Raw genomic sequence first — 18881 nt, forward strand, 5'->3', positions numbered from 1 at the left:
AACATAGTATAGGGTTTTGCTGAAGGGTCTTGCTCCATTTTACCTCTCTGACCCCACCTCCTGCACCTTTTCCCTCACTTAGACTACAACAGCCAGGTTAACCTTGTGTTTCTTACAAAATTGTGTCTACTTTAAGGCATGTGCTCTTGATATTCTCTCTAGAATACTCTTTCCTCAGATAACCACATGGCTTACTTACTCACCTAATTCAGGCCTTTATTTAAATATCACCTTTTTAGCAGAACTTTTTACCAACTTTCTCAGTAAAAGTGTTGTGAATACTGACGTGATATTGCCTGTCCCACTTTCAGCTGTAAGTTTTCCTGACACCTATTACCATCTAATAATCTAGTATGTGTCTATTATCTGTCTTAATTTGTCTAGTTCAGTGAGGGCAGGGGTTTTATTAATAGCTGTAATCACAGTCCCTAAAACAATACCTAACACATAGTAGGTACTTAATAAATATTTCTTCAATAAATTAATGGGTAACTGAATAAATGCCATTTTATTTGGATTTTATCATATATAGGAACTTTATCTCCCAGGTGTCCCAACACTAGTGCTTAAACTGATGAATTTTCTCTTTGGTGGATACACTCCAAACTGGGACCCTCAATCCTAGTAATAAAACTTAGTAAATGCTATGCTTCTAAAATAGGTGCCAAACCAAATACAGCATTGTGACGTAATGACATCACAGAAAGGGCAAGAGCTAGAAGCTAGGAAATCTTGATATTATTTCAAATTATGCAGTATCATGATAACTATTTGATCAAGTATTTTCAGCCTTACCTCTTTATCTCTGAAATGAGGACCCTGAATTAAATCAAACATTCTGAGCCCTGGAAATCAAGAGTTTTTGGAGTGTAGGTGAATTTGGGAAATTCTTGTAAGAAGTAAATGCATGTAAGTGTGCATCAAGTATAGTTAGTGGATTGAATAACATTTAGGTCAATTAGATGTGTGTACTTCTACTATTCAAATATATAGATATTAAAATGATAACATTAGTATAAATTTCAAAAAATATAAAACTATCAAAATATAAACTTAATAAGATCCTAGAATGTGTTGGGTGTTATGCTAAGTTCTACAAACAGGTAGTAAATGCTATGTACAAATGATAGTAATTTAGGATCCATCTTTGAGTCATAAAATTGGCTTCTGAAACATCAGAAAGCAAAAGAACATTTAGAGAAATATAATTCGCCTCTTAATTAACACTACTTTTTCATAGTGAGTAAAAGATTCTTTTTCAGCTATTCTTCTCTTTGTCTAGTTTTACAATTTATAATATTTCTTTAATTCCATGTGATTTTCATAAGCCTTTTAGAGATAAATCTGAGTCTCACTTTTACACTAAAAATCTCTGATCCTAATGATTTTAGTTTATTATATCCCATGATCTAAATGTACTTATAAATTATGAGGATTTAAGGTGATCTAATAAATAAATTTAGGCAAATGATAGGTTAAATTTTTAGATATATCATCATTTTCTTAGTTTGTTAACCTTTTAGACATAAACATTGACTGCTGTTCCAAAATACAATCAATATACACTTCACTTTTCAAAGAGTACCTGTGGAATTATTGTGGCATATTCACAAAAGTCAAGTATGCTTGAATTTCATTTGAGTTAATTGCTAGGTTTAAACAAAAACTAGCTATATTTCTAAAAGCACAGTGCATTTATAGCTATATGATGGATATATTCCCTCAATTTCATGTTTAGAGACTTACTTTCTAAGGTATTAATGAAAGTCTATATTTTGGAAATAAGATCTACAACTGGGAGTTGCTACATTTTTATTTATAATGTTATTTCACTCTATTTAGGTATGTATTGTGATATTTATACTTCCTTATCATTGAGTGTATCTAAAAATATAGTATTTATAGAATAAGTACATTTCAATGGCATTCATATCTACAGGAAAACACTAAATACAATGCCTCTCAAATTCTGGTCTTGTAGTTTCTTAGTCTCATCTCATTCATTCTAAAGTACTAAACATTCATTCTAAAGTACTTACTGTCAAAATCACTAACTTCTCTCACACCTCCATGTCTTTAAACCTGGTATTCTTGCTGCCTAAAATATTCTTTTTCTTGATTTTTTCTTCTGTCTTTTTTTTCCTACTACCCCACAGCATGATAGATACAAATGATCTATTATTGAACCTGCCTAGATTATTTTCTTATATCAAATGGAAAATTATTTTGTTTTATACCTCTTGATGTAGGCAAAGATAATGACTCTGAATAAGTTCAAATAGAAATATAAATGTAAGAATTCCTATCATATTTATTTACTAGACTCTATTTTATGAGAATGCTGTCCATATCCTCATGATGCTTTCCGGCCAGTGAGAAGTTTCTGAAACCTTAGAGATGAATCTGAAATGTTGCAGAATAAGGTGAAAATATATTTAAGAAGTGCAGATTTGTGAGAGTGACAGCAGACAAAGGTAGCAAGATGGCCAAGGTCAGGTTGTGAATAACCTTACAAGAAATTCAGGACTGTTGGTATTTTCTCCTCTGGGTAGATGATAGGACACCACTGAAGACTGTCGACACTCTAGGAGGTATTTATATTTAACATGGGATATCTTGATTTTACCTGTTTACAGGAAACCTCTCCTAACTCCCCGCCCCCCAAAATATCTGGAGGCTGGAAATCTAAAGTGTAGATTGTTATTTAAGTACTTTTTGAAATGTTATTCTGAGGAAAGAGTCACTATCTTAGGATTTTCATTATTGGTTTTGCCACTTACAATCCACGCTTTTTTTTAAAATTTTTTATTGTTATGTTAATCACCATATATTACATCATTAGTTTTTGATGCAGTGTTCCGTGATTCATTGTTTGTTCATAACACCCAGTGCTCCATGCAGAACGTGCCCTCTTCAATAACCATCACCAGGCTAACCCATCCCCCTCCCCCCTCCCCTCTAGAACCCTCAGTTTGTTTTTCAGAGTCCATAGTCTCTCATGGTTCGTCTCCCCCTCTGATATACTCCCCTTTTCTTCCTCTCCTGTTATCTTCTTTTTCTTTTTTCTTTTTTCTTAAAATATGTTGCGTTATTTGTTTCAGAAGTACAGATCTGTGATTCAACAGTCTTGCACAACTCACAGCGCTCACCGTAGCACATACCCTCCCCAATGTCTATCACCCAGCCACCCCATCCCTCCCACCCCCAACCACTCCAGTAACACTCAGTTTGTTTCCTGAGATTAAGAATTCCTCATATCAGTGAGGTCATGTGATACATGTCTTTTGAGGAGGTGGAGAGGGTTGGGGAATAATTCTTTAGGACTAATGTTTTCCATCTATAAAATGATAATAATCATACTCTTATATTAGCTCAAGATTATATTGTGATGATCAACCAATTTATCTTAAGTGATTTGCAAAACATAAACCCCTACATAAATATTGTCAACAGCCAGGTGGTGTAGAAATTCAAAGTTAAAGCTCGGGGTGATTGAGATATAGGTTCAAAACATTTTCTAACCATTCTAAACTTTAATGTCCTTACCAATATAATGAAGGAATAAATCCTATAACCTACAATTGGTTTGTTTTATAAACATGAAAATATGGAGTAAGCAAACAATGAATCATGAAACGCTACATCAAAAACTAATGATGTAATGTATGGTGATTAACATAACATAAAAAAACGGGGAAGACAAAAAAAAAGAAAATATGGAGTAAGTGGAAATAGTAAGCAATCAAAAATGTCATGTGTCTTTATTTTTATTAATAGTAGTAGTCTTACATTTATAAATAGTTTAATTAGTTCTGAGATATTGTCTCCTCTTTTTTTCCATTCTGTTCTCTATGGAAGTAAGGAAATTGCTTCCTATATAAGGGACATGTGTATGACTTATGACCCTGTTTTTTTTTAAGTAACATACACTTTACTAATTCAATATTATTTTTCAAAATGATAGATCACATAATTTGAGTGACAAACTTAAGTCTTTACTCATATGAAAATGAGGAATATTTTCATGCAATTGTTATAATAGATCCAACTGTTTTTTGAAATATATACATTTGTAAATGACTTAAATTTATTAAAAGATATTTTCTCTATGAAATAAAATAAAATAATATCGCATGACATTGTAAAAATAAGCTATATTTGGTCATATAATTAAAGTTGGCCTATGAATTACTCTAGAACATTACAGAAATGGTGAACACAAATATTTGAATAAAGAAAAATTAATAATTCTTCATGCCTATCTATAAAGGAAGTTGAAAAAATGAGAGCTATATACGTGTGCATTTTTTAACAACCCCTTTTGTTTCAGGAAAGGCCCTTATATATTTCTTAGCTTTTAGGAGAGATATGACTGACTGAAAGTTAAAAAAAAAAACCTATAAATTAAAAAAATATGTTTGGGGCGCCTGGGTGGCTCAGTTGGTTAAGCGACTGCCTTCGGCTCAGGTCATGATCCTGGAGTCCCGGGATCGAGTCCCGCATCGGGCTCCCTGCTCAGCAGGGAGTCTGCTTCTTCCTCTGACCCTCTTCCCTCTCATGCTCTCTATCTCTCATTCTCTCTCAAATAAATAAATAAAATCTTTAAAAAATAAAAAATAAAAAATAAAAAAAATAAATAAAAAATATGTTTGTTCAAAATATTTATTACTAATACTAGTATCTGCCTTGTTCTCAAATATTAAAATATTTACCCTGTGCAGAGACTGTAGGAAAAAATGTTTTTGGCATTCCATGCAAAAAAACCTTAAACAAATAACAGGACCTAAGTTAATTCTAATAGCCCATATTTTAATAATTAATGTGAAAATTGTACATTTTACATTGTATTGCAATTTAAGTGAGATAAAGAAGATCTTAAAAGTCCCTTTTAGTAGCTTTAAGAATTCTGTTCACACTTTGGGGCACCTGGGTGGCTCAGTTGTTAAGCGTCTGGCTTCAGCTCAGGTCATGATCCCAGTGTCCTGGGATTGAGCCCCGCATCGGGCTCCCTGCTCTGCAGGAAGCCTGCTTCTCCCTCTCCCGCTCCTTGCTTGTGTTCCCTCTCTCGCTGTGTCTCTCTCTGTCAAATAAATAAAATCTTAAAAAAAAAAAAGAATTCTGTTCACACTTTTATGGTACCTTAATTCACTGTGGAAATGACCCAATTTAGTGACTACACTCTTTTACAAAAATTAAAGAAATAAAAAGTTGTGAAATATATTTGGTACAATTCCATAATTACTCTGATGGTTAATATTATTTGTAACTTGACTGGTCTGAGGAATGTCTGGATATCTGTAAAACATTTCTCTGTGTGTCTGTGAGGGTGTGCCAGGAAGAGATTAGCAATAAATCAGTAATCCTAGTAAAGAAAATCTGCCCTCACCAGTATGGGTGGGCATCATCTACTACTTTGAGGACCCAAATAAAACAAAAAAAGACAGAGGAAACATGAATTCTCTTTCTCTTCTTGAATTAGGTTACCTATCTCCTCCTTCCCTCAGACATTGGAGTTCCCTGGTATTCAGGTTTTTGAATTCTGGCACTTACAGACACCAAAGTTGTGGAGCAAACATTTCCTAGCAGATAGTAAGAGGTAATAGTGAGATAAGACATTCCAGTTTCCGGGGCACCTGAGTGGCTCAGTCTTTAAGCGTCTGCCTTCGGCTCAGGTCATGGTCCCAGGGTCCTGGGATCGAGCCCCGCATCGGGCTCTCTGCTCAACGGGAAGCCTGCCTCTCCCTCTCCCATTCCCCCTGCTTGTATTCCCTCTCTCTCTGTGTCTCTCTCTGTCAAATAAATTAAAAAAATCTTAAAAAAAAAAGGCATTCCAGTTTCCATCCTTGATTCTTCTATCCATGAATCCCATCAATGTAAGCAGAGGCACAATATGCTCGTTATGGATAGAGAGCATATACTGCATTCCAGAGGGCCTTAATTTTGCCCCACAATGTATTGCTACCCACTAGGGCCATAACTAAGTCTTCAAAAACTCAAACCACTGTTATAAAGGCCAACTATTACCAGATGTATGGAACAAGGTAAGACTAGTATGGTAACCACTTTTCAAGATGGCCCCCAATAAGTCTGCCTCCTGGTATTACACCATATATAGTTCCGTCTCATGTACCAGGCCAGAGTTATTCTGTATAAAAAATAGAATATGCATGAGTGATGGTATGTCACACAAGATTAAGTTATATGAGTCTATGGCTTCCTGCTGGCCTGTCACTTTGTCTGGGAGAAGTCATATTATAAGCAGCTCAGTGGAGAGTCCCAGATAGCAAAGAATTGAAGCCTGCAGCTAACAGACCTGTGAGCATTTGAAGCAGATCCTCCAGAGTGACACTCATGAGAGATACCTATTAGAAACCCTGAATCAGAACCACCAGCACTTTCTCGGTTTCTGACCTCCAGAAAATGTGTAGGAAAAGAAATGTTTGTCATTTTATTTTACTTTCTTTTAAAAAGATTTTATTTATTTTTTTGACAGAGAGAGACACAGCAAGAGCAGGAACACAAGCAGGCGGAGTGGGAGAGGGAGAAGCAGGCTCCCCGAGGAGCAGGGAGCCCGATGCGGGGCTCGATCCCAGGACCCTGGGATCATGACCTGAGCCGAAAGCAGTCACTTAACCAACTGAGCCACCCAGGCGCCCCAGTGTTTGTCATTTTAAATTTATAAGTTTGAGGTAAATTATTACATAGAATAAGCAAAAAAATTCATGATCACGGAGTTACACTTCTTTTACTAAAAATGCATTCTTTGGTCAGAAGCAATACCCATGTAGAATTACAGCCCAGTGAATTATGCATTCTGAAGTCCACAGAAAGTGCTTTTGACAGAAGCACTGAGGGCAGGAAGGCAAATCCATATTAAGGGTAAGTTTATTTCATTGAGAACAAAGTTCTGCCCTTCATGGTAGAAGTTTTCCTATGCAACAACCTACCACCAGGTGAGTAGCTGATTTTCCCCAGTATATCCTCTACCCCCCACTTCTGTCATGGAAACATACCATTTCTGCAGCTCAGTGATGGCCAGTTCAAGTCTTTAATTTATTTATAAAATTATATTTTCAACTATGTTTAAGTGTGTCTCCTAGCAGCATGCAAGTGGAAATAAAAATGTTTATCCTATCAAGTTGTCTCTCCCATTTTGTAGTTGAGTTCAGTCCTATTTATTTACATCAACAAATAGTTCGGAAACATTGTGATTGGCATCAGTATAAACATCACAATATAGTTACACAATATAAAACAAGAATGGGAAGAAGTTGACAAAAATGTTGACTGATCCATTAACATAATGGGAGATTTAAAATATCTCCCTCCGACACAAAATTAGGAAGGATATGGAAGACAAGAATGACACACTTAACAAATTTTTTCTAACAGTTTTATTACTTCTATGAGTGGATAGAACTCTTGACAGTTTGAAAACCAAAAGATAAATTAAAAAAATATTCTCAATAGGTTTTAATTTAGAAGTACATACATATACAAATATCTATCTATCTATACACACTGAGTTAGAATATTGGTGTACTTTCCTACAGATATATCTTTACTGGACGAAAGTCTTCTATTGTCAAGGGAAAATAACAGAAATCTTTTTCTTCACAAATCTGAGAAGCAAGAAAGACTAGATATAGTTTTTTAAAATAATTGTATACAAAATAATGCAAATATTATATAAATGTGATTTTGTTCATTTTTTTACAGTAACATTCTTTAAATAAGCTTTTCATTAAACTTTAAGATAAATGAATAAGTTTATGCTTATGAAATCACTTATGCTTGTGAAAATGGAAAATAGTCAATAGTGCAAAAAGTACTTGATATTAAATTAATTAATTGAATATTTTTTCAGTGGAAATTTATTTTGTATTGCAATGCTCATTTTAAGGCTTATGTATAAGTAGGAATTATCTTAGTGAATATTTCTACAGTGGGTGGTTTTCAATATGGAATATTATTTTTAATTTTCTATCTATGGCAAAACTTCTGTTTCGTTATATGGTTTATGCAGGTATGACAAATACAAATATCAAACTGATGTCAGAACTTTTCTTCATTTATTTTTTAAATCATTAATTTCAGTTAAATAATTCAATTTTCTGAGTGAAGGTATAAAAGGCAAATTTTTATTACTGCAGTTATAATTTTTCCACGTTTTGATATAAGACAAAATAGAAAGTAAAAGTTTATTTTTCATAAATGTAAGTATATATCCACATATTTCTAATGTATTTTTAATCCAATATTGATAATATATTTTTTAAAGATTTTATTTATTTTTTTTTGACAGAGAGAGACACAGCAAGAGAAGGAACACAAGCAGGGGGAGTGGGAGAGGGAGAAGCAGGCTCCCCGAGGAGCAGGGAGTTTCATATTAAAGTACTTTCATATTAAACTAGTTTATAGACCATATACTGTACATGTTAATCATGCAGCCCAAATTATATATCACTCTCATTTATATAAGTATTGGTTATTAAAGTAATAATAGTAATTCCTTTCAATATTGTTCCGGAAAAATCCTGTAAATATATAGTTTTGCTCTTTTAAGTTTATTCTTTATTTAGTACATTAATCTCAAAGTAGAGTATCTTTTGTCAAAAGTCTTTCTCCAATATTTATCAGGACTCATGTCCTTAAATGAAATTCCTTATAGACAAAGATGGAATGTAATTACTGGACTTGTTTGTTCTTGAAGACAAGTAAAAATATAGCCATATTGGAAAGAAATAGCAATTATTTTATTTGCAGAGCTATAATTCAATAAAAATTTAAAATGTTAGTTTTCCTCAAGGAATTAGATTTTGAAATAAATATTACATGCCAACTAGAAATAAAAACTCTCTCCTTGTTTTAAAATTGATGACTATCCGATCTGATTTAATAATAAGACATAGAGGATTCATGAACAAGAGCTTAAGAATTGTGAGTCTAGACAATGGAGATATGTTGGGAGAAATTCACTGTAAGAAAGATAAATGGAACAGACCATCTCTGTTCAAAATGTGAGCTACATTATAACAAAGCGTTTTATCTATTTTGATGTTACTAGAACAGTGCCTGACATATGACTGAATTCCAATAAGTATTTATTGAATAAATACATGAATATTGGATATAAGTTAGGCTTTCCAGTTTGCAACCAAGCCAGATCCAACTGGTTCTGGATTTCCTGGAAAGTCAAAGGTCATAAAAAAGAATAAATAAAAATATTCTCCCTTAGTTTTCTTGATGAAATAAAGTTTTATAAAATAATTGTTAGGCCCATCTATCATCTGTGGCAAATACTGTCTCCACATTATTTTTATGAAAAATTCCAAGTTTCTAAACAAAAGTATAATGCAATATATGCTCAAAAGCCAGATTTGACATATCAATATTTTGAAACATTTAGGTTCTTCTGAAGAGTACTTTAAAGCAATGCCCAAGCATCATATTGTGTCACCCCCTAATATTTCAGTCTAATGCCTAAAGGAAATGTCAACATGTTCTTTTATAACTGCAATGCCGTTGTTACACCGAGCAAAATTAACATTAATTCCTAGGCATCATCTCCTACCTGACCAATGTTCAAGTATTCTTATTTCCTCCTAAAGTATCTACAGCTACAATATTATATAGTTAGTTGTTTCAAAGTAGGACCCAAATGGATACATTCAGAATGTCTGTTTCAAAGTCAGGGTAGGGTATGTACTATGGTGAGTGCTATGAATTGTGTAAGACTGTTGAATCACAGACCTGTACCTCTGAAACAAATAATACATTATATGTTAAAAGAAGAAGAAGAAGAAGAAGAAGCAGCAGAAGAAGATAGCAGGAAAGGAAAAATGAAGGGAGGGAAATCGGAGGGGGAGACGATTAGACTATGAGGCTATGGACTCTGAGAAACAAACTGAGGGTTCTAGAGGGGAGGGGGTGGGCAGATGGGTTAGCCTGTGATGGGTAGGTATTAAAGAGGGCACGTTCTGCATGGAGCACTGGGTGTTATATGCAAACAATGAATCATGGCACACTACATCAAAAACTAATGATGTAATGTATGGTGATTAACATAACATAATAATAAAAAAAGTCATTTACTCAAAGGTTTGAAGAGATAATATATAAGTCCCATAATAATAATAAAAAAATAACATCTGTTCACAGTGGACAGAGTTGATAAATCTGTACTTTTGTTGATACATCACTTGTTCTGATCCAGAAAATTTTAGAAGTTGGAAGGTTCTAGGTAGTAAATTTAATTTAGTACATTTTACATTGTATAGATTTTAGAAGATTAATGGTGGGGAAATAAATTTAGGTTTTAAACCAGTTCTTTTGATAAATCATCATGTTAATTTGTTCACTGGAATTTCCTACATCTTGTTTATTCCACAAATAAGATATCACAAATTCTGCTTAAAAACAAAGATGCAGCTCTTATATAAAAGTATATAATTTTTTTATATGTGAACACATTAATCAAGTTAGAGTTGAAAATCAGATAAATTGGAATTTTATTTTATCCATTTATTAAGTTATTCCACAGTTATTAAGAACCTGCCACATTACAGGCTAGACCCTGGGGTAATATTCATAAATAGTAAGTGCTTATCTTAGTGTGTTAAAACTAAATGGTTGACTGTGTATGTGTGTAAAGGGGACTTAGAATGTGGGAAGCTGAGAGATGCAGCAGGAAACAAACTAAAAAAAGTGATTACAGATACACTTATGATTAAATATACAGGGGCACCTGAGTGGCTCAGATGGTTGGGCGTCTGCCCTCGACTCAGGTCCTGATCTCTGGGTCCTGGGATAAAGCCCCATGTTGGGCTCCCAGCTCAGTGGGGAGTCTGCTTCTCCCTCTTCCTCCCCCCCCGCTTGTACTCTCTCTGTCTCTCTCTCAAATGAATAAATAAAATCTTTTTTTGTTATAAATTTTATTTATTTATTTGACAGAGAGAGAGACAGCAAGAGAGGGAAGACAAACCGGGGCAGAGGGAGAGGGAGAAGCAGGCTTCTCACTGATCAGGGAGCCGGACGCGGGGCTCGATCCCAGAACCCTGGGACCATGACCTGAGCTGAAGGCAGACGCTTAGGACTGAGCCACCCAGGCGCCCCACAAATGAATAAATAAAATCTTAAAAAAAATAAAATTTACATGTTGCACAGAAGAAAACCTTTTTAAGGAACTAGTAGAAAATCAGCCCCATAGCAAATATTAACTAACAAAGTTGTCTTAAACTGTTTGTTTGATTTACACCTTTAAATATAAAAGTCAATTTATTGTTTTAAAACTTTATCATTAGAATATCTCTTCTACTTGAAACATATATCACCATCCAGCTTTAACACTATATTTTGCTGTGAAAGTGAAGACATGCCATTTAGCTGTATTGCAAAATAAATAAGTTACTTCTCTGGTCTTCAGGTTTCTTACCTAGATGCTGAGTGGATGTGTTGGATTTTAGTTTTCCATAATTCCTTTCAGTTACATACACCTATGGTTCCTGTTTTAAAAATTTTTACTTGAGGGGCGCCTGGGTGGCTCAGTCGTTAAGCGTCTGCCTTCGGCTCAGGTCACGATCCCAGGGTCCTGGGATCGAGACCCACATCGGGCTCCCTGCTTGGCGGGAGGCCTGCTTCTCCCTCTCCCGCTCCCCCTGCTTGTGTTCCCTCTCTCACTGTGTCTCTCTCTGTCAAATAAATAAATGAATAAATAAATAAATAAAAATTTTTACTTGAGAATGAACCTAATAGTTCATTTTTAATCTTCAGTTTTCAGATAACAATTTTAAGGCTCTATGACTATATGCTTAATATATGCTTCAGTATTTCAAAAATCAAAGTAATTGTGTAATGCAAAAAAATATAGTAGCAGTAATATGGCTTATGGCCAAAATACATATGCTGTTGCTTTTCCTTCAAATTTCTTAGTATTTCTTACCACTAGTTATAAACACCAGTTATCTAGCAAGTAGCAGAAGTATCAACAAGACAACATTTGTAAAAAGGCAGATTCCTGGTCACAATATCTAGAAATTCATATTCCTAAATTTCTGTTCAGCTGCAGTAACCTGGAATTTTAAAGAAGACATCACTAGATTCTGGTAGGTAGTTGGGTTTAAGAATCTATAACATTACTTTCACTTATATATTATCCTCATATACCTTGTTGAAACTGATGATAAAATATGTATCCAGAGTTATTAAATCTTCAAAGTCACATGAACACTGAGGAAGAAATCACTGATAAAACATAAGAATTCCACTGATCTTAGAAAATGGGGGAATTTACTTGATTATAATATCAATTTTTCATTGTATTTATTTGCTGTTATCTGAATTGAACATTTCAATGATAAACATATTAAACTATAATTGATAACATATGAACGCAATTTATTATAAAAACTCTATAATAATACAAAGTGAATGTAAAAGTTATAAAAGCTGATGTGTTTTAGTATTTAATCTGCTTTAAAAAACTGAAACTGTTCTTTATTGGGTTAGGAATTACATGTACTGTACCATAAAGAAAATAATAATCCTAAGTAGCTTCTGGATTAACATACAGAAAGGAAGTAACTTAAATTCTTTAAGGAATAAGTTATGAAAATTATGTTAAAATTATTTCTGCTTTAAACTACTACCACAACAAAACAAAAACAACAATGAATTTCCTATGTTGAAATGCTCTGTCTAGTCTGCATCCACGAACTAAATTATTGATGCCCTAAAATCACTTCTGTAAGGTTTCACCACCCTGGTGTTTTAAATTAATCAAGCCTTTAATTCAGTATGTAAGTGTTTAATAACCCATGGGGGAAAGAAGAATTCGTTCAGTCTATGTTAAAAAATAGGTCCAGAGATTTGCCTCCTTACTCCTTTCCCATCTTGTCCTCCCTTCTCAGAGTGTTGGGTCTCCTATGTTGGTCCCCTTGATCACATTTCTTACTGAAACCTCAGGCTTATAGGATATCTGTCTCCTTTCTTTATTTTAACTCCTATAAAATTTGGTTCAGCAATTTGTCCTTGACTTTTCTGTGAACAGTTTGTATACAATTTATTATCTTTTTATTATCAATTTTTTCCTGTCTAGGACTAAGGTTTCACTTTAACCTCAAGGTCAAGTGTTGTTTGGAGTTCCTCTAAAGTACTGGGATCTGCTGACACACTCATATTTAAATTAAGCTCTCTCTTTTTTTTTAAGATTTTATTTATTTGTTTGACAGAGAGAGAGAGAGAGAGAGCACAAATAGGTGAGTGGCAGGCAGAGGGAGAGGGAGAAGCATGCTCTCCACGGAGCAGGGAGCTCGACGCGGGGCTCAATCCCAGGACGCCGGGATCATGACCTGAGCCGAAGGCAGACGCCTAACCACTGAGCCACCCAGGTGCCCCTAAATTAAGCTCTTTGAACTCATACCAATCTTCCAGGGTCTCTAAAGATTCCTGATGGTCTATATATGTTCAAATCATGTCAGATTAGGGTTTCTTGCTTCTGTGGGATTTTTAATCTTGGCTCTTTTATATTCTACCCCTCCCCATAAATACCATTTCACAAGGTTGAGCAACTCCCTCAGGAGTACACTGTTTCCAAAAAGTGTGTTAGTGTATTTTGAGAGTACAGAGAGGTATTACAATGGTAAGAGAACATAACAAATAGTGTATGGCTGAATATTACACTTCACTGCGGTTCTAGCCTCTGACTATGCTTGTCATAGGTAAATTCTCACTCATTGTTTTCAATGATATGATCTCCTAACCTAGCAATCCCTTCCTACACAAAGCTTGTTGCATTTTTAGGCCAAATATTTCAATCCAAAATGGTCACTGAGGTATTTTATCTAAATGAAATCCAAGTTCTATACTGAACAACTTATGTTGACAATTTCTAAACTAAACACTTCCTTCTGTCTTTGACAAGTATATTCCTCATTCCCTTTCCAACTTTATAATGAATTCTGCATTTCTCTTAACTACTTACTGTTATTCTCTTTAAGAAGTCACTTCTATTAAAGATGTCCCAATTCTCTCGCTGCCAGAAAATCTTCCTCCTATCCACATTATCTGTAACAATTCCTGTTGTTTTGCTCTTCAATCCCTCACAGTAGGACTGGGGCAATAGCTTTTTAAATTAATCTCTGCACTATCAATTTCTCCTTCTTCCAGTCCATGCAAATGTTGGCAGAAGAAATTGGAGAACAGCCATCTAAGTAGGAATAGTACCTAAAATAAGATTTAATTTTTTAAAATTAAAATTAAATTAAAAATTGTTTAACCTTTTATTTCCTTAGCTCTATGTCCCAATTTTAAATAATTCCACAATGCTCTCAGGATAAATATAAATGTAGTTTGCCTAGTATTTTAAGGTCTCTCAGTTCAATGTTATGTGCACCTTATGCTGGTCTAGGCTGTTTGCTCACTGTTGTCTTGAATGCCCCATGGGCCATTCCTGTCCTTTGTCTTTCTTCTGCTTCTGCACCTACCTATCTTCTGTTTTCCTTTCCATTTTCACCTACATGCTATTCATTTTGTAAAGACTCAGTGTAATTTTACCTCTATCATTATTCCTTCCTCAGGCAGTGCTGGTAAAAATAAAGTCCACAAATTTTCCCTAGGTGAAAAGAGAAAAGTAGATTCAGGCAAGTTATGAGTTGTAGGTTTAGGCTTTAACAACTCTAGATGACTGGCTTAGCACCAAATACCGAGAAAATAACTCCACAACTGACCACCACCATGAGTTTTAGGTTAGGAATAACAAACAGAACACTTATTCAAGTTCTATTCTCTCTCGATGCCAAATAATTGTTCTGAACAATGACGTTCTAAAAATAAATAAATATTTGATTAGATATAGAAGTTACTTTCAGTTTTTAATTTTAGTGATCACAACATGTTTTCCAAATGTCTGCTCTTATTCATATTCATCAACAGGATTGGTTACTAACACATTATTAATACTATTAAACTGTAGATTGATCGCTGTTTTACCTCAAAAAATCAAATCTTAAAGGTAGTTTTAAAGTAATTGAATTCAATGTGTATCAATGATTGATATTTTAAATGATAAATAATTGAAAATATTTGGAATTTTTGCTTATATTTTTCTAAAATGAAATTTGATTCAATATTTTATAATAATCCAGAAAGATGTTTCAGCTTGCAATTAAACACCACAAAAACTATACTTCGCATCTGACATTTGCTTCTAGGAGATATAATATATGGTCGTGTCTCCAGTTATATAATTTTAAGAGACAACAAGCTGCAAATTCTAAAGATGAAATTCATATTCACATAGTAATGAAAGAAATAAATTCCAGAAGAGACATACATCTCTGCTATGGAGTTGAAGTAACTTATTATACTTGAATTCATCTTTTTTATGGAATAAAATAAATCTAGTATAAAAATAAATTGTGGGTACACATGCAGTAATCTATTAATTATACTTCCATCCCTTTAAGTTCAAAACTTATGGTGGACTTCATTCGGAGTCTTGATTACTTTTCTTTATACTTGCCTTCAAAAATTCCGTCTGGTTCTGTTGCTGCCAGGAGCTCTGCCAGTGTGTCACATTAAAAAAAAAAAAGCTCTTTTTCTTGGCACCTCGGAGGCGGTAGGCTGCTTCAGGATGAAGCTGAACATCTCTTTCCCAGCTACTGGCTGCCAGAAATTCCTTGAAGTGGACGATGGACGCAAACTTCATACCTTTTATGAGAAGCATATGGCCACAGAAGTTGCTGCTGATTCTCTGGGTGAAGAATGGAAGGGTTATGTGGTCCGAATCAGTGGTGGCAATGACAAACAAGGCTTCCCCATGAAGCAGGGTGTCTTGACCCATGGTCGTGTCCGCCTGCTGCTGAGTAAGGGGCATTCCTGCTATAGACCAAGACGGACTGGAGAGAGAAAGCGCAAATCTGTTCCGGGTTGCACTGTGGATGCCAATCTCAGTGTTCTCAACTTGGTCATTGAAAAAAAAGGGGAGAAGGATATTCCTGGACTCACTGATACTACTGTGCCTCGTCGCCTGGGGCCCAAAAGAGCCAGCAGAATCCGCAAACTTTTCAGTCTCTCTAAAGAAGATGATGTCCGCCAGTATGTTGTGAGAAAGCCCCTAAACAAAGAAGGGAAGAAACCTAGAACCAAAGCGCCTAAGATTCAGCGTCTTGTTACTCCACGAGTCCTCCAGCGCAAACGGCGGCATATTGCTTTGAAGAAGCAGTGCACTAAGAAAAATAAGGAAAAGGCTGCAGAATATGCTAAACTTTTGGCCAAGAGAATGAAGGAGGCCAAAGAAAAACACCAGGAACAGATTGCCAAGAGACAGAGGCTGTCCTCTCTGAGAGCTTCTACCTCTAGCTCAGGTATAGAATATGAATTTAACATCTCTTAGTGGATTTATTTCCTTTGTAAGTAATTTTCATGGGCCCGTTAATTCTATTACTTCCATCTAGATTTTATTTTCTCTCATCATAAAACTGGACATTGACTTAAGCAATATTCTATCTTTATTGATAGTGACAGCTACTGACTTGGCAAAGCAACACAAGTTAGAATTTTTTGATATGTGAGTTAGGTGCACTTTGAAAATGTAAGTAAGGTAAGAAAAAGGGTTGTAATAAAAGACATTTGAAACTTAAATATTTTGACAACATATTATTTACTTAGGTATATCATTATACTGACATAAAATTATCTTTGTTTTTAAAAATAACAGTTTTTGATTCTTACCAAAGAATGCCCAGTATAGATCTTCTTAACCTACCCCCCACTCCACATCACTGTTATTTTTTTTCTTTCCCTTTCCTATATTCTGCTGTTAAATTTCAACAGGTAATTCTATCATTCATCATGATTATTGCAGTTATTTAAAATTTTTATAGTTATATCTAATTTGCTATGGAATTAGCCTAGAGTACTTTTTTTGTCATTCAAAGTCGAGACTATCCTTACTTATTATCTTCCAGTTTTTGGAGTGATATTCTGTGAGAAAGAATTTTAGACAGCAGCATGGCAAACCTTTACAGATAACTGATTAGCACCTTTATGCAGTCTGTACCTTGGAGCCAGGGATAGGCCAGTACCAAAACAGATTGTAATGGAGTCTATGGAATGTTAGTGCTAGCATGCTTCTTGGGATTTACTTATTAAAAGTGACATTTATTTTACCCTAAAAGGAACAAAAGGAGTACACAGTAACTCTGATTCTTAGTGGAACTCAAAAATATGTGATGGTAAAATATTACACTATCTTTCTTTATTGGGACATACTATTTAGCCCTATGTGGTCATCTGTAATGACGGAATGTCTTTATCTGTCTTCCATCATTTGTTTCTTGAGTTAAGGCAGCTGTGCTTAATCAGGAATTCTACACTTTGTTTGGAGTTTTTGACCTTACTCCATGTCTTAGTCTACTTGGGTTGCGACAACAAAATGCCATAAACTGGGTGGCTTAAAGGAATAAATTTATTTTCTCATAGTCTGGAGCTGGAAGTCTGAGATCAAGATGCCGACATGGTTCAATTCTAATGAGAGCTCTTTTTCTGTCTTATAGATGACTGCCTTTTGCTGTGTCTTTACATGACTTTTCTCTGGTGCCTATGCATGGAGAGAGGGGGTTATCTTTCTCTCTGTCCCTGTCTCTCTCTCTCTCTCTCAGTCTCTCTTCTTCTTCTAAGGTCGTCAATACTATCAAATTAGGATACCACCCTTATGATTTCATTTAACCTTAATTCACTCCTAAATGCTCTATCTCGAAATATAGTCACATTGGGGGTTAAAGTCTCAACATATGAATTTGGGAATGGGGGGACACAGTTCAGTCCTTAGCACTCCAATTTAACTCCAAAATCAGCTGTCTCTTTAGCTTACCCCTCAGTGCTCATGGTTCCAAGTGATTTGCTATATCCTTTCTGTTAAAAATTTTCCCATCTTATAATTGAGGAGGAGGCATTGCCTATTGTCCACATAAAACAAACAGCTAGTTCACAATGCATTTGTTTCCTGAAGTTCTTGTTCTATTTTTAATAATCCTGGTCTTCTCCCCATCCTGAAGCATCTGGTTTGACAGAGCAGTGGAACCCTGGCCAATACAACTGGCCTTAATTTATGAGTTAGTTAAATTTATTTTGAGTGCAGATAACAGAAACTTATTCTGGCTAGTTAAATTAATGAACAAATTATTGGGAGGCTTCTGAGGTACCCAGCATATTCTAGGAAATAGCTGAATTATTATAATTAAGAACGTGGTGAAAACCTGCTCCCTCCATGGGGACTCATCAATAGAAATTCATGGACTTTAGAATCTGCAGAAATGAAGTTCAGATCCAGTGACATTTCATTTCTGTGTTAACTAGTGGCAGATATTAAATATTTTTTAACTCTGACATAAAATTTGATTGGCCCATTTGGATAAGATACCCTCCTCTGAGTTCATTACCAATAGCCAGACAGAACTGCATAGTATATGGTTTCTGTATTGGGAGCTAATCTAAGAAAAGCAGCAAAAGTTATGAACTAGAAAACCAATCCAAAAGTTATCTGTATTAATTGCAAAGAATTAGCAAATATAAAAGAAGTACAACAAATATGATAAATAATAAAAAGTATGATATTTAGAGTCACAGAGTTTTGAAGGAAAAAGCTCAAAGTTAAAATTTTCAGAACACGGCATTCCTTTATATTTCACCATTTAATATCACAGTCATTATTATCATAGAATATCATCACCATTAGATAAGTAATTATGCAGTTAGGTACAATGTATCTTTCTTTCATGGCTAAACAGGATAAATATACTCAACGTATTCACTCTTTGCTCAGTTTTCTCCTCACAAATCCCACTAAGTTTTATACAAACTAACCATAATTTCTTAATGCT

At 34.7% G+C, this 18881-nt stretch overlaps 1 long non-coding RNA gene and 1 pseudogene across 1 annotated transcript in view; one reads left to right on the plus strand and one right to left on the minus strand.

The window, feature by feature from the left end:
- LOC112840870 (uncharacterized) overlaps positions 1-18881 on the minus strand; it is a 313823-nt gene that overhangs the window by 45516 nt on the left and 249426 nt on the right. The gene's annotated exons all lie outside the window — the stretch shown is intronic.
- On the plus strand, positions 15608-16359 carry LOC112807755 (small ribosomal subunit protein eS6-like; annotated as a pseudogene).

Source organism: Callorhinus ursinus, unplaced genomic scaffold (assembly GCF_003265705.2).
Source record: "Callorhinus ursinus isolate GAN/ISIS: 27379988/994484 unplaced genomic scaffold, GSC_fseal_2.0 scaffold2, whole genome shotgun sequence".
Lineage (NCBI taxonomy): Eukaryota > Metazoa > Chordata > Mammalia > Carnivora > Otariidae > Callorhinus > Callorhinus ursinus.